Genomic DNA, 18,117 nt, shown 5'->3' with positions numbered 1-18,117 from the left:
ATAAGTTCAATATAAGTTAGCTGTTTATTCCAATTTGTACTTGACATAATTCAATGGCTAAATAGACCACTGAAAACCTTCTGCGGCTGCGCATCATGTCTGCTAAGGGAGTGGACTGTGGAAAGCAAACGTTTGCGCATGGGTCCACACTCCTCATCAAGTACCCGGCATTGTTTCCAGTCGTCCTGAATCTCCACTTGCCACTGTTATTTAACAATGCTGACTCAAGAGAGGTGTGGTTGGAGATTGTGCAACTCTTGCCACAAAAAATTCATGCGCGGACACCTTTACAGAGGGTATCCATAGTCTGTCACAACTGAAGGACGCTACTTATCTGACTTAAAATCAAGAAAATAGGGTCACCAGAATCTCACATAAAATACCATTTAATGTTACCATTTTCACGACAATTAAATCAAGTTTAACAATTCCATTAACGCAGAAACAAGAAATATAAGACAAAGTTGTTTCAGCAATCAAGCCTTAAACTAAAGACAAAAGATTGAATTCTAGAGTCCCATCTCATCCTGCTGTTTCCTGGTAAGAGACGAGCAAATGTGTCTTGTCTTAACAGCATCCGTTCAGAAAACAAATTTTTCTATGCGGGTTTTAACATGTCTTCTTTTGCTAATCGAACTACAACTAATCATTACACAAAAGATTGTGTTTTAACACAAAAACTAGTTTTCATTCATTTAAATGCCTCCAAACTATTTTGATAAACCAAAGATTAGCACAAATGTCATTTACAAATGTTGTAAAACATTTCAAATTGTTTTCACAACCATTTTCGAGCATTAGTTTTAGTTATTTTAAATAATCAACATTATTATCCTTCAGGCGAGTCTTTAGGGGGACTGCTTGTTAGCATCTTTAATCTATATATTAATACAATAGCATTTGTGTTATTTTCTGTGTCACGCTTACACCCGGGTCGTTTAATTGATATGTACTTCCGTTTCTTGTAATAAATAATTTTACCAAGAATTGTTCATAAGTTTTGGTTTCGGTTATAGTTGAAGGAACTAAAGTTTTATATATATATATATATATATATATATATATATATAATATAAAGCTGAATGTCTGTGTGTGTGTGTGTGTCTGGTCACGAATAGGCTCCTATATGGTTGACTATTTTTAAAAACTGATTACATATAATGATAGAAGATGTATCGAGACACAGGAATGGGTATGTTTGATCCTGCAGAACGGTGGTTCATTAAAATTGTGGGATCTGCGTTCGCGCCTGGTCCACAAAGTATGGAAATAAAAAATTAAAAAATTAAAATAAAAACGTTTACAAGTGTTTTTGATATAGATGTACATAAAACATACTTATCAAAGTATTCTTAACTTAAATAGGGATGGTATAATAAAATTGTGGGGTCTGTGTTCGCGCCTTGCCTCCATAGAATGGAAATAGGCACAAACCTTAATAAAGACTTTTCATATCTATCTGCGTAAGTATACTTTGATAATTATGTTTCAATTTGAAGAAATATGATATAATAAAATTATGGGGTGTTCGTTCGCGCCTGACCTCTATAGAATGGAAATATGTCACAAAGTTTAACAAGTTTTTTTTTTTTAATATAGATCCACAGAATATTGTGATAAGTGTTTCAGTGTGAACAGGTATGGTATAATAAATTATGGGGTTTATCTATTTTATTTTTACTTTCATCATATTTTGCTTTGGTTTTGATACCCCCAAATTCGAAGCTATCTCTTTACAACCCTTCCTTTTCATAATCTATCATACTTTCATAAATCAGAGTCCATTTTCTGTATGCTGTTTTTGAATCCAGTCAATGACGGGTACTTTTGCTAATATATATATATATATATATATATTCATAAGTTTGGGATTCGGTTTCGATTCAAGCTGATGAACCCAAGTCATATAGATATATTTTTTATTTTTGAAATCGCAACTTTATAATATATAAAAATCGATAGAAGATTAACTCCATAATAATATATACGAAATCTGCAAGAATTAAAATATCATATTTAAGCATATTTTACGACCTGGCTATCCCGGGTGTCCCTGCTAGCTTCGATAAATACTTTTGCAGTTTTAACAAAATAGCTACAATAATATCAGAGCGTCTCCATTTACACTGAACATCTACAGAATGCCAACATCAATATATTACATATGAATAAGCCCTCTGTGGAATTTCTACAGGTCCCGCTAGTAAAATAATTAATGGTCAAACATGAAGCATGGAATAAATGTGTCCAGGTTGAGAAAAGAAGGAGTAAAAAGATGTTTGGGGGCATTAGATCAGGCAGCTGGTTTTTGTGGAGTCTCAGGTTGGTCAGCAATTATCTTCAGTGAAAATTGTTGATGCTGGAATGTCCAGTGCAGAGGAATGAAAGAGAAATAGAAAGGTGTCTGGCTTCATAACTGATCAGCAGGTTCTCTCTGCTCTTTGACTGTCGTTTTCAAAAGAGGCAAAAAAACATTCCTTAGAAAACAGATGAATCAATGCACTCGCCTAAATGATTATTCAGTCTATGGTCAAATCACTCAACAGGGTTGGGGGTGCATTGGTTCACAAGAGAAAATAGATCGACAGATTTGAAACTTGATATATAGGGTTTTCGGACCTGTGGAACAAATTTGATTCAGTTTTTAGCCTGTAGAAATAGCTGCTAAAGGGTAAAAATTAAAACTTGGCAGGCATAAGTCAACTTAACGTGCTTCTCTACACATGCGCAAATATACATTTATACATTTAATAGCGTTAATTTTTAAAGTTTTTATATGCATGTATATTTAAGTCATATGGTAACAAATATCGGTGAAAAGTTAAATGTTTCGGTTTCGATTTCAGCTGATGGCACCCAAGTCATTTTTTTTTTTTAACTTTTGAAAGCACTACTATATATTGGGTACAATATAATAATCAATTCAGAAATGGCTCTATAATAATTAATATGGAATCTACAATAATTCAAACATCATATTTAAGCATGTTTTACGATATGGCGATGTTTGGTGGCATGCTAGTAGTTTTACAAATTATAGTTAATTTTAAAATTATTTATTCACAATTAAAACAACGAAAAAATATTCACATAAAAGTGTGGAGAATGAAGTTAGGGTGTAGTAGAGGTTGACGGTTTTTCTCTTTTTATCCCACAAGATGTATTTTGACTGATATGTGCTTCCTTTCCATCGCAGGAAGATGTGAAACAAGGTCAAATGGCGGAGAGAGTTCAGCCAGTGCTCCTAAAGAAGAAACACTTTGGCCTTGGAAATATGCTTTCCCCGATCAAGGCGCCTCTGAAAGTAAGCAATAAATTTACTCCACTCCCAGCGAAGGGAGGTAAGGTCTGGGAGGATGGCCCTCCTAGGACTACCTCAAATCATATCTTAGTCTGAAAAAAGAAAGTCATAATGACCCACCTTTGCCGAACCGATGATTAAGAATGACTCCAACATTGCAAGCATGCGTTTCTGATTTTCACAATAAGACTGTGAAAGAAAGACTGCTTCGTACAAGCGTTTCTCTTTTTGTTTTCACATCAGTAATCACCAAAATACCACATTTACTCAATGGACTACCTTAATTAAAATATCTCTAATGTTGAATGTTGTCAAATTAATTTTGTTTCAGGAAAAATAACATGGAGTGTGACAATAAAACGCGCACATACACACACACACAAAAAAAACAAAAAACAGAACAATATCAAGGTTTTAATTTTCATTTCAATATACAATACTGTTGTTTTTAAGTGTTTTTTTTTTTTAGATTTATATTAAAACTAGATATACCCAACATTGCTTAGTATTAAACGTAACGTTGAATTCCTAAAAAAAAAAAAAAAAAAAAAGAAACTGAGACGTACATGCGAGTATTGCTTTTTTTTCTAAACAGTTCATTTCTTGTAAGTAAAAAACAAAATACTCGAGCTGAGATCGAAACCAAAACATAAAAACAGTGATTCAAGTACGATAAACAGTAGGCCAGATTGCCATGATCTATTAAAAGTGTTTTTAAACCTACTTATTCTTAACATGATATAAACAATTTGTGCATGTGCAGTCGTGAAACAGTTGACAAACAGATAAAAATATGATGACTTTCCCAAGTTTTCAATTTTGACCCCCCCTTAGCAGCCATTTTTTCAGATAAAAACCAATTAAAAAGTTTTCCACGCGTCTAAATACCCTATATACCAAATTTAAAATCTGTATATCAAAAATTGATTGAGTATATAGGTTGAGAAGTGTCCTCTCTCACACACACACACACACACACACACAAATTCTCACTTTTATAGATATATAGACTAAGTAGAAAAAAAAAAAATTATATTCAATATTTTGTTTTCTTGTAGGAAAGTATTGCAATACCCAGCTAACCCGTGACAAACACAAATTAAGTCTCAGCTTTTTAACAGGTTGCAGCAATCAATTTAATATCATAATCCTAAAATCACGGACGTAGAAGATATTAAGACGATAAGAATAGACAGGAAACTGAACTGTTTGTTAAAAGAATAGTGTTACAATTATAACAAATTAAGCACAAAAAGCCTCAAAAGTGTGAGTGTGGGGGGGATGTATGCACATATTCAGTCATACTCTGCCTTTCATGTCTCCAACGAGATGCATTTTAACCCATTCATACAAGCAATGTTCATTTCATCCATCGCTTTCACTTCAGCAGTCGCCACAATACCATATTTGCTCTATGGTATACCCTACTTAAAATATCCCTGATGATGTAAAACGAATTTTATTTTCCAAAGTTTAAAAAAAAAATAAACAAGATAAAAAACAGGTTAGTTAGTCTATTTATCCTCCTCTTAACTAGTCACATTAAAGACGTGTCTTCAGTCTCTCCTTACAGGGGTTTATCAGAAACCCTGACGTGAAGATACTTCTCATTGGCAGTAAACACTGACCAATTATTAAAAAAAAACAAAAAAAAAACATGGTGTGCTGTCTCCTCAAACCATTCAACATGTTCCTCAAGTTTCGAATGGAGACATCGCCGCTATTAATAGAGGGAAGTTTCTAATACCAAATAGCCGTGGACAATGAGGAATTAACTAATAAAAACAAAGAGTAAAAATAAATCTACGTATTGGCAGGCTGACAATCCGGATAAAAAGGGCCCCTCAACACGTTTGTACACCAGGCGGGAAGAGGAAAGTAATGGTGTAAACCTTCTCTCCTCTGAAAACGACACGATTGTCATAACGGAGGCTAATCAGGACCGACCATCGGGCCTTGATAAAAAAAGAGACTGGTCACCTATCACCACCGACTCTAGCAACAAAAACACATTACATTAGGGGATTAAAAGCCCAACCAGGTTCCTCTTGTTTTGCTACCACTAATCAAAGTTTGAAAAATGGCGCAAACCTTAAAACCTTACCGAGAAGACCAGAAAACTAGCCTCCATGAAAACCAAATGCAGCAGCAAAATCTCTCGGTTGGAACGACTGAAATTGTGGGTGAATGTCTGGCATTCAGTAGGATGCCCCATCCCCATCAATTAAAACAAAAGAAACCAAGCGTTTATTCCTTTCATCCTTTCACCAATTATTTATCACTTTCACTTCAGCAGTCACCACAATACCACATTTACTCTATGGGCTACCCTACTTAAAAAAATTCTCCAATTGTTTAAACTTTGGGATTTTCTGCCAAAGTACAAAAATCCTCTGGATACCCATTTTTTTTTTTATTATTACATGAACTAAATTGTTGATTTTTGTTTCAACCAATCACAGTTGAGATGAGTCGAGTGATAAATTCCTTCAACAGCTTGATCTAATGAATGATGCGGTAACACCAGAGACAATCAAAATTGGCAATTCAAGAAATTGCCTGGAGCTAGCTCTCAACCTGCCAAGTCAGCAGAACATTCAAATGAAACTTCCTGATATTTGCTTATTATTTTTGGAAAAGAGACATTTTATTAATTTATTGCTGCTATTTACAAATCAACCAGAAATCAAGGATAAAATCTAAGTTTCTTAAGTTTAATATTTCATTTTAAGATTTTATGATGAAGAGTTATTTCCCTTTGACCATATAAGAACACTATCACTTTTGTCTTTCTTTTTTAACTGTGTAGCGAATCGTTATTTCACAAGCAGATTCATTATATGTGTTCAAAGGGGAAATAACTCAATATTATTTCAAGTTTTAAAATAGACGCTAGATCTAAAAACAGACGGCAGAATATTCACTGCGTACTTCGTCCGCAATTCATGTAAATTCTACAGGGAGTAGTTTTTGTCTTCTTGCATATAGATACAGTAAACAAACTAGGAGCGTTCCAATTTCCATGATAAATACAATACGCTGGAAAAATCAGATTAGTTTAGTGAGGCATCATTCCGCCTAATTCCATCGCGAGATGTAAAAATTATATACCAGGAAATATGCTGAGGTGATTCACATTAATGGATAAATACTGTAGCAGACGAAAATTGCAACAAACACATGCAGGAGCGAATTCTCGCAGCTAAAGATTTTGAAATCCACTTTCTTCCTGGCTTATCCAATCAGAAGCCAGCTCTCAGTCATGTGACTGAGTGTATAAAATGTGAAACCGACAATACACGTTCCCTCTTTCTTTCCAGCTCTTGCTGACAGCACACCTCTCCATTGAAATGTGACCTCACTCGAGCCATTTGGCCCCAGGCTAGCATGAATACAACCATGACTATTTCCACATGTGATACACACACACACACACACAAACTTTCTTTCTCGTGCTACAAGACTGATGTCATCCATACATGGATGCACCCTCCTACTACAACTTAACACGTATACACTGAACTCTTCTCTCTTTCAACAGGCCTATCTATGATAATATTTAATCTACGTTTCCACACAAGAACATTTTCAGCCACGAACCTGTTTCTCTTTTATATATTCTTACTAATGAAAATAACCAATAAAGTTATTTTTAAATGTTAGAATGAGACTTCTTTTGTGTGTGTGTGTGTGTGTGTGTGTGTGTGTGTGTGTGTGTGTATGTGTGTGTGTTTTGGCAGTAAGTAGTTATCAAGGCACATTTGATTAAATACGACAGTTTTCTTTTTTTTTTTCTGTTGATTTTCTCAATCTGCCGAGCATTTTTTCTCATTTTCATCAGTGTGGCTAGACAAGCAACTACCTCAAGCCAGGATTGAAACCCGAGCATTTTTTCTCATTTTCATTGATAAGTTATGTACTAAGGTTGCCGAGTGATTTTTTTTTGTCAGCCATTTTCCTCTGGAAATTATATTATTAAAAATAAAGTTAAAAAGTACAATTCTCCTACAGTCTTTGGTCTCTCCAAGTGTCTTGTCTACTTAAAAATTCTTTGGGGATACCACTCAGTGTTGTAGTAGACGAATCATTACATATTCTTACTAACAGAGATAACCAATAAAGTTGCTTTTAAATGTTAGAATGAGACTTTCATTGTCTTCATTTTTTTAACTAAAATACCAAGAGATTTCTATTTACACAAGTATGGTCCCCCCTCGCCAAACTTTCACAAGAAACACTCGTCTAGCTGAAAACATTATCAATAATTCCCCCCCACTCTTTATCTGTGCCTAAACCTAAACGTAGATTCCATGAACAAAGCTTCTTTCTTAGAACTGCACGCCTGTGGAATTGTTTTCCATTATCCTGCTTTCCGGCTGACTACAATATGGTTGTGTTCAAGTCTAACGTAAATAAGTTCTTGATGAGCCGTTCCATATAAGTTATCAAATTTACCGAATTTTCATTACTAATGATTACTATATTGTCCAATTTCTACTGTACACTCTTTAACCCTTATCCTTGAGTGGCCTCTTGGCCTTGATAATGTGGTGATGCCTGTGTAAAAAAAAAAAAAAAAAAAAGTAACAATGAATTAGATTTTCTTTAAATCTTTCTCTTTTATCCAGACATATGGATTTATTTGTAACTGTCGACATCAAAATATTTCTAAGCTTGCCTTAATAAAAAATATAATGGATTTTAATACTGTATTGATACACATCAAGTTTCTTAAAGTTGTAACGGATGACCAGGCAAAAAAAGAGTTAATACTCCACACCACTAATAAAACAAGCCGCGTGTGTGTGTGGTCCCCCTCTGGTGCTGCATGTGAGATGACGCCACAAAAAATAGTGAAGAAATGATGAATGCGAGACAAAACAAAAGGATATCCACCCTGCCCATAAAACACACGAAGGGAAGGAGTGAACATGCGGTCAACTGTATCTTTGTCCTGTAAGTGCCCGTCCATTGGCTGATTACAATGGGCACGGTGGAAACTAGGAAGCTGATTGGCTAACTAGAAAATTCAATAGCATGTGTGTATATATAAATGCGTGATAACCACAACTTCATAGATAAGCCTGACAAATTCTCAGGAGAATGAAATGCAGAATAATCTGTGTAGCTTAATTGCCATATATATTTTCATAACTTACTATATATATATATATGTATGTATGTATGTATGTATACATGATGAGAATAATGGAAATAGTATTCCGACGAGATGGAGAGGAAGAAGGAACAAACTACACAAAAAAAATCTTAGTCTCTTCATAATGCTATAAATTTTTTTTCGAATCTCCGACTTTTTTTGTTCTGAAAGTTTTCACAAATACTTTTCACAACAAATATAGTTTCAAATATTGTACTGGCATTTTATTTTCTTCAATTTATTCATCCAGAAGAAGTCTTACAATAAAGAAGAAACAATATATATATATATAGATATTATTTTTTTTTTTTTTTACATAAGCAATAATATATTGCTACACAGTCATGAGCATGTTTCGATCAGCTAGTTACCAGCAACTAAACTTTGCTTTCATATAAGCTGTATCACCTGAAGAGATCTCTAATTACTGGTAACTAGCAGGCCGAAGCATGGTCATGACTGTGTAGCAACACATTACTGCTTATGTAAAACCAAATAAAGAGTATACCCTGCTCTACTTCGGTATTGAGCACTCTTGTACTAACCTCATTAAACTTCATTTGTTACTTAACCTCAGAAAAACAATAATATCAAATTATATATATATATATATATATATACCAGTGGAACCTGAGAGAGTTGTAGGGACCAGAAAGAAGTCTCTTATATCCGGGTTACACTATATATATATATATATATATATATAAATACCCGTTCACATATACCTTTCACGATAAAGCTAGAACACAGAACTAGATAGAATTGAGCAACTGCATCGACAACGGACAACGCCAGACCTGAAATGGGTTTAGATGTACTGCATCTCATCAGTGACGTGCTCCGACATAGTTCTGTGTTCTAGCTTTATCGTGAAAGGTGTATGTGAACGGGTATTTATATATCTATCTATAATCTCCTCTTAATGTCTAATATATATATATATATATATATATATATATATATATATATATGAATGCATTGTTCGAGTTGATTACGATTTGTAGGTGTTGTTCTTGAGTGTTGCATTTTATTTCTTTAATCATAAAGGAGTCTGAATATTTAGATGTCATCGATAAAATATTTACCTTTATACGTGCCATCTGTTTACATTTTGTTGTTAAAGCGTAATTAAAGGTAGGGGTGCTTGTGCAGATGAGTGATAAGTTAAAATCAACGCATATCAAATGAAAAGATTATTACGTACTTACGTGTCATGGCGAAATTAATATAAATTGCAAAAATTACAACAAAAATAATCCAGTACATGAATGCATGCGCGAAAACAAACATGGCGACCAGTGAAAACAATATGGAATGTATGGGACATCAAAAGTCTTACTATCATAAAAATTACTTGCCGACGACATTCGTTCAAAAAATACCCGAATAACCCTAAAAATCAATTTTTAAAGGCAAGTTGGCTATTTTGACTAATAGCAGGCGAAAAAAAATAATGGCTGAAATCACCTGGTAAATCAAAATTATGAAATATGAAACGTTGCGCATATGCAACGATACATGCATTCCGGCTATTGAAAGAGAGAATCGTTCATTTAACTGGAATTTCCATTAAAAAACCAATGTTATCTAATTTTTATGTCAATTGCAACTACAGGGTGGAATGATAAAATTGTCGTCCTAGAAAAAACGACATGATTCCATTTCCGTTTGATCAAAGCCAGTTTTCTTTTTTTTGTTGCAGACTATCTACTAGTTGGGCAGCTGTGTACAAATCCCAAGAGCGATAGGAGCCTTCTATCATGTCTGAAAATAACACGATGTTCAACGAGTGAGATACAACTCATGCTCTCTACCGATCCAAGTTATGACAACAGGACCATTGCCAGCACCCTCAAAATGCATCGGTGGATTGCCATGAATAATAGGGATGTGCCCAGGGTGATGAAAAAGTTTCCGGCCATGTTATGGTCTTTGGTGTGGTTTCATGTGAAGGCCACATCATGCCTCCTCACATCTTCGAAGTTGGCTTGAAAGTCAACACCAAAGTGTACCTGGATGTGCTGAAGAGTGTGGTGATCCCCTGGTGCAATAAGATGGCCACTGGCAGACCATGGCTGTCACAGCAGGACTCGGCGCCAGCCCACGTCCAAAGAAACTCAGACTTGGCTTCAGAAGGAGTGCTACGACTTTGTACCCTTCTCTCACTTTTCCCCCGACCTGAACCTACTTCGTTTCGTCATACATTGGGAATATCACCAACATGACCTCCCACAACCCCAAAGCCAGCCTGATCGCGGCCATTTGCCGAATATTTACCAAGCTCCCACCGGCGCTTGTGGAAAAGGCATGCTCCCAGTTCCAGACCCGTACCAAGGCGGTGATTGAGGCTGAAGGCGGCTACATTGAATAAATGTCAGCTCTACTACATAATCAAGTTATCTGAATTGATTTTTTTTTCAATAAAAGTTTTAAAAGCTGTAGTGTATTTTTCTTTAGGGCGACAATTTTATCGTTCCGCCCTGTAAAAGCAATGTTATCGACTTAATTGTGCAATCAGGTGGCCACTGGCCACATATTATTGCATCATCACAATTACTTATTACTGGCTCCATTCTTATTAGTGATCTGTCTCGATTACATATTGTAACACTGTTGATCAATATGGGAAATATGGCATAAGAGTGTCTCCAGCAAGAAGCAGACGATATCCAGCAAAGAAGATTATCGATGTCAGTTACGCTGATGATCTTGCTTTGTTCTGATGCACAAAAGTTGCTACATATCCTGGAAGAATCAGCTGTCATGGTTGGATTGCATACAAACACAACCAAAACAGAATATATGTCCTTCCACCAAACAGGCCCAATTCAGATACTAGACCGGTGGTTCCCAACCTATTTTGGGCCATGCCCCACCTAGGCATTTCTAAAATCCTGATGCCTCCCCTTTGTGATATTTAATTTTTGTTATTAAAAATCCCTCTGTTATTCAGTGAAGTAAGCTTAAAAGGCCATTAACTTGTATCTAAACAAGGTTCGAAAGAACATGGCATCAATGAAAGAGAAAAATTTTAAAACGAAAGGACATGCCTTAATACAAAGATTCCCTATGAAACAATTCACAGTTAATATAATAATAATAATAATAATAATAATAATAGTAATAATAATGAAAAAAAAATAACTCATTCTCAAGTTGTCCTATAGTCTTTGGTATAGTAAGCCCAAGGGTGCACGTCCTGACCATGCCCCACCAAAATATTGCCATGCCCCACCAGTGGGGCATGCGCCCCACGTTGGGAATGACTGTACTAGACAGAACACCACTCTAACAACAGTCTAACACTCAAACAAGTAGAGGAGTTTGATTAACTCGGCAGCCACATCACATCCACCGAAAAAGACGTCCATGTCAGGATAGCCAAGACATGGAGTGTTATTCAGTAGGATGCTCCATCCTCATGAATTAAAACAAAAGAAACCAAGCGTTTATTCCTTTCATCCTTTCACCAATTATTTATAACTTTCACTTCAGCAATCACCACAATACCACATTTACTCTATGGGCCACCCTACTTAAAAAAATTCTCCAATATCGGCTGAAAGTCATACGGAAATCTGCCCTCTCGGAACAGATCAAGAAAAACTTTTTAGAGCCGTAGTGGAGACAGAGCTGCTTTATGGTTCACCAATATGAATTACCAGCAAAAAAGTTGAAAGTAAGTTACATGAAACTTACACTAGAATGATCCGGGCAGTGTTAAAGTTAAACTGGAAAACACACCCAACCATAAGCCATCTGTATGGTCGGTTGCCCAGGATCTCTTCAATAATAAGAGAAAAAAGAACACGATATGCCGGACATTGCTACAGAAGAAAAAAATGAGGTTGTCAGTGATGTGGTACTGTGGTATCCTAAATACGAAACCGCTAAAGTAGGAAGATCAGTCAAGGCGTACACAAAATTATTGACAGAAGACACTGGCTTACAATTTGAAGATCTTCCTAAGGCCATGGAAGATTGAGACGTGTGGAAGGAAAAAGTTAAGTTGGTCCCGATATGATGATGATGATGACGACGACATGTACTTTTATGATTTCACAATGCATTGATCGTCATTTGGGGTGGGGGGGGGGATATAACAAGACAGACTGCTTATTCCCTTACAGAAATCACTTGAGACAAGGTATGAAGCCACTTGATGTAAAAAGCTAACAAGAACAAAAGCTGATTATTGCAAAGACAGGAGAACTTGCTTATTTTTGGTTTTTGAAAAAAATATTATCATTAATAATGCATTTTTTTACTTTATTATTTTGTAATTTTTTTGTATTTTATTAATTTTGACATGACAATTAAGTAGATGACATTGGTTTTTATTGAAATTTAATTTTTCCATTCTTGATTTTCCTTCTTATTTTGAAGGGACAAAAAACTTGGTGCTCTTGCACCCCGGGATTTCCACAAAGTGACTCGGATGTGTCCAGCAGATGACGAGAATAACCACAAACGGCCGGGCGGGCCTTATTACAAAAAATAAATAAATAAAAATGAATGAATAAATAAATAAATAAAATACACATACACACAAATTGTTACACCTCCCCTCCTCATGTTAAGAATGGCGACGACTGAAATTCATTAATACACTGGGAAAAAATGTTTTACAATCCAGAAAACTATTTGTCAACATTTTCGGTTCTTCCAGTCATCTGTCGGGTACACTCGAGTATTCGGAAAGAAAGAAAAGAAAAAAAGAAGGAAAAAAAAGGGAAAAGAAAAAAGAAAAAAAGAAAAAAGAAGAAAAAAAGAAAAGAAAAAAGAAAAAAAAGAAAAAAGAAGAAAGAAAGAAAAGAAAAAAGAAAGAAAGAAAGAAAAGAAGAAAGAAAGAAAGAAAAGAAAAAAGAAAGAAAGAAAAGAAGAAAGAAAGAAAGAAAAGAAAAAAGAAAGAAAAGAAAAAGAAAAGAAAAGAAAAAAGAAAGAAAAGAAAAGAAAAAAGAAAGAAAGAAAAGAAAAAAGAAAGAAAAGAAAAGAAAAAAGAAAGAAAAGAAAAGAAAAAAGAAAGAAAAGAAAAGAAAAAAGAAAGAAAAAAGAAAGAAAAGAAAAAAAGAAAAGAAAAGAAAAAAGAAAGAAAAGAAAAAAGAAAGAAAAGAAAAAAGAAAGAAAAGAAAGAAAGAAAAGAAAGAAGAAAAGAAAGAAGAAAAGAAGGAAAAGAAAGAAAAAAGAAAGAAAAAAAGAAAAAAAAGAAAGAAAAAAGAAAAGAAAAAAAGAAAAAGAAAAAAGTCGCCGCATCTTTAAAAGTTTCATCCTTTGTATTTTTTGTGCTCATCCGTGCTGAAATAATGTTATTTAAAAAACCATTCTTAACACGGGGAGGGGAGGGTGTTTTGTACCTATTCTGTACTTTAACCTTACAATTGAATAAAAAAAAAAAAAATTTAATTAAACTTGGGGTGCTAGTGCACTTACTGATCCGCGCTATTTTTTAAATCGTATTTCCAAGTTTTGTATTCTTAATGTTATCGACTTCTACAACTACGATTGCATTTTCATTGTTATAGTAAAAAAAAAAAAAAAAAAATGTCGCCGCATACGGTTCATTTTTTTTTTTTTTTGTATTTAAAAAGGTTAAAGACTAATTTTTAAAAACCTTATCCATAACATTTACTTTTTGGTACTTGTACAGTTTAATCAAGACATTAAAAAATGAAAATATCGAAAAAAAAAAAAAATGATATTGTACGTATCCGTTTTGGACTGAAGATCTCCGAAGAAAAAAAAAATTCACTTAATTTGATCGAGTAGTTTTGTTTTCTTTTTAATTTTTTTTTTACAGCGGAAAAACACGTTTTTATGAGAGCGCGTTGAAGTCAGTCATCTTGGATTTTTTTCTTCATTTTTGTTTGGAGTTTAGAAACGTCACGGGAGATAACTCCAGTTAAAGCGCCGACACTCCCACCCCATCTTTAATACTAGCCTTTCTTCCTAAAAATCGAACCTTTTGCTCGGTATAATAAATTGTGTTTTCGCTGTAAAAAAAAAAAAAAAAACTACTTGATGAAATTAAGTGAATTTTTTTCCCCCGGAGAACTTCATTCCATAACGGATACGTACAATTTAAACTATTTTCATTTTTTAATGTCTTGATTAAACTGTACAAGTACCTACTTTTAAATTAAAAAAAAAAAAAGTTGCCGCAGCTTTATTTTTAAATGTTTTCATCTAATGCAAATATCGTTTGTTCGTTGGTTTTAGCATCATAAATTATGATATGAAAACAGAAACGATTCTGTTAATAATCGCATAAAAACTACATTTTTGTACTATTAAGATTATCAACTTTGTTACATTAAAAAAAATCGGTACTCGTGCTGAAATAACGTTATTATTTAAAAAGCCATTCTTAACACGGGGAGAGTGTTTTGTACCGATTTTAACCTAACAATTGAATAAAAAAAAAACATAAAACGTTAATTAAACGTGGAAATACGATTTAAAAAAAATAGCGCGGATCGGATCACTCTCTGCATTAGCACCAAAAAATCGTCACAGCTTTCTTTTTTTTAATGTTCTGATTTTATACATAATATCGCGTCCTAAATGATGAGATGAAAAATAATATATAAAAAAAAAATGAACGAATCTTTTAGTAAATGAGAGTTGTCTCCCTCAGCACATTGACAAACTATAAAACAGCGCCCACTTTTGCCGCTTATGGAACACGTATTTTTTAGATTGGATTTTTAAGTTAAATCCAATGGTTTACGCTATTTTTTTTTTATTTATTAAATTGTTACGTTAAAGTGCAGAACTGTTAAGAAAGCCACTCCTCAATGGTTAAAAATGGCTTTCTAAACAATAACATTATTATTTCAACACGGTCTGTAAACTGCAGACGTGCCGTAATCCAAAATAACAGCGAAATATACGAACGGTTTGTATTTCACAATCAAACCATTTATTTTAAATAGTTTTTTCTTTTTTTTAAGGGGGTGGGGATTTGAAATAAAGTCTGAATATATTTTCTGAAAATAAATATTTCACACGACGAAATGAACCCTCAATTTTTATGACAAAAGAAAAAAACTTTAATTTTTCAACGATGTCAATTAAAACTTAAATGTGGAAAAAAAAATAGATATGAAATACGCACGTTTAAAAGAAAAAAAAACATTTTAAAAACTATCAAAACTCAAACAAGTTCAACATGAAAATAAGTGAAATATTAACAATAATTTTTTACGAACTTACTTTTAGCCCAAAAATATTCTAATCTCGAAGACGCCGTTCCATTTTGCTTCTTTCTCTTTTATTTTTTATTTTGTTTTATGATCAAAGGGAGAGAACTCTGAAAAACTCATTCTTCGTTATTAGAGCGAAATTCGAAATTGTTGGAAATATTGAATTTCGTGCTAAGATAGAGTCGACAGCTTGATTAAAAAAAAAAAAAAAATGTCGTTTTAAGCAAAAACAATATTACGTACTTAATTGTCATCTCGAAATAGTAATATATCCTGAAGTTACAAAAATTCAACCAGTAAGAAGTTATTTATAGTTAAAAGTAATTCTGGCGTTCTTTTACAATAGCGTGTTATCCTCAGGATTGCCAGACCATAAAAATATTTGAAGCGAGATCTTTCAGAAAAAAGGTTAAAAAATTTTTTTTAAAAAGGCCAAATTGATAATTGTAGCTAACTTTTCACAAACAAAAAAAGCCAAATTGTACATTTAAATTATATATATATATATATATATATATATATATATATATATATATATATATATATATATATATATACATATATATATATACATATATATATATATATATGTATATATACATATATATATATATATATATATATATATATATATATATATACATATATATATATACATATATATATATATATATATATATATATATATATATATATTAAATTATGATTCAATGAACTTCAAAAAACTCTCATTGAAATGAAATGAAGTGGTTGAGTTTCATTATTATTCTAAGCAAGACAAAGAATACTTTAGAAAATTAATCTCCTTAACCTATAGGGTTTCGATGTCTACCATCTCATCAGAGGAGAGAAAATATTAGCAAATACTTATAAAGGTATGCACCCTATTTCCTAAAGTCAGTGAAACATGGAAAGTCAAAGTCAAAATAATAAATTTATCAGAAGTCCTGTAGCAGGAGGATTTGCAGAAAAAGGATATGAATGTTTTTTTAGATCCAGCTTGCTTGGTAAAATCCATGTTATGCGTTCTGAAGTATATATATATATATACTTCAGAACGCATAACATGGATTTTACCAAGCTTAATCGCCATATATATTTTATAAATTACTATATATATATATATATATATATATATATATATATATATATATATATATATATATACTAGCTGGGGCGGGACCAGCTGTGCCCAGGTGTAAAATATACTTAAATATGATATTTTAATTTGTCCAGATTTCGTATATATTATTATAGAGTTGTTATTTCAAAAGTATTTAGATGCCATCAACTAGAATCGAAACCGAAACTGTACCAACGTGACACACATATGAACCGACTAAAAATTAAAAATAAACTAAGGTGAATGTACAAAATATTTCAATTTTGACCCATTTTTGACCTCTTCAAAACAATTTTAATCGGCAAAAGACCCATAAAAGAACGGCCCGTAAAAAAATTAAATTATTTGAGGCCTCTAGTGCCGCTCTATGACTTTTAGTTTCGGAGGAGATATAGTTTGAAAATAAGGAAACAGGCAAACAGACCAACAAACAGACAGACATATTATTGGAATTTTATTCTTGCTTAATCTTTCTTCCTTTCTTTTTCCTCTTCTTCTTCCTTCTTAACCTTTTTATCTATGATGATGATGATTGTTGCATCACTTGACTGAATTGTACTCGCTGATTGGTTTGAAAAGTTCCCGCTTGTTTTGTTTGAAGATCTGCGACATTTTTGTTAGAGATTTGCTGTCCAATACTACGGACGTGTAAACTTCGTTTCCATCAATAAATTGTGTCTGCAACTGCCAAATTTGCTTATGGGCTTAAAACCAGTTGGAAATCTGGAAGTTTGGAGAAGCTAACCAAGTGATGATTATGTTTATCCTGATGGCGTGTCTAGACTATGAACACACTGAAGAAGAATAAATGTCAGCAAAGACATAAAAATCCAAAATATTTCTGTATTGGAACATAACTACAGTACATCTCTTCTAGGAATGGAGAAATTGGTTTATGATTTTAACATGAGGTCGAAATTCTGGGTGGCTAAGTGGCCAGATTGCAATGGAGAATTGCTTGCAGTGTAAACGATTAAGGAAGAAAATTTCACCGAGCTAAGTGAAGAGGAACCAGCTGTGGAAGAGACAATTCTACGGAAACAACCAAAAGAACTTTGGACGAACAGTCGTGGTTATTTTTCATCATCTACAAGCACTTGCAAGGATTTTTACCATGATAAAAAGATATCTAAGACAGTTGAGGGGAAGTAACTCAGTTGACTTATTTCCTTACACAAGTAAAAAAAGATAGAAATGGTTGACCATTATATGAAGTACCTTATTAAGTGTTTTCTTTCTATCTCTCTCTGTTTCCTCGTTCTATTCTGCATTCTCTATTTTTTTTATAGTTACTTAAGGTTTGCAGACCTTGCTAAAGGGACAAATTTGGCAG

The sequence above is a fragment of the Euprymna scolopes genome, chromosome 26 (genome assembly GCF_053919585.1).
Source record: "Euprymna scolopes isolate OS-2025 chromosome 26, ASM5391958v1, whole genome shotgun sequence".
Lineage (NCBI taxonomy): Eukaryota > Metazoa > Mollusca > Cephalopoda > Sepiida > Sepiolidae > Euprymna > Euprymna scolopes.
Note: the sequence above shows the minus strand (reverse complement) of the source record.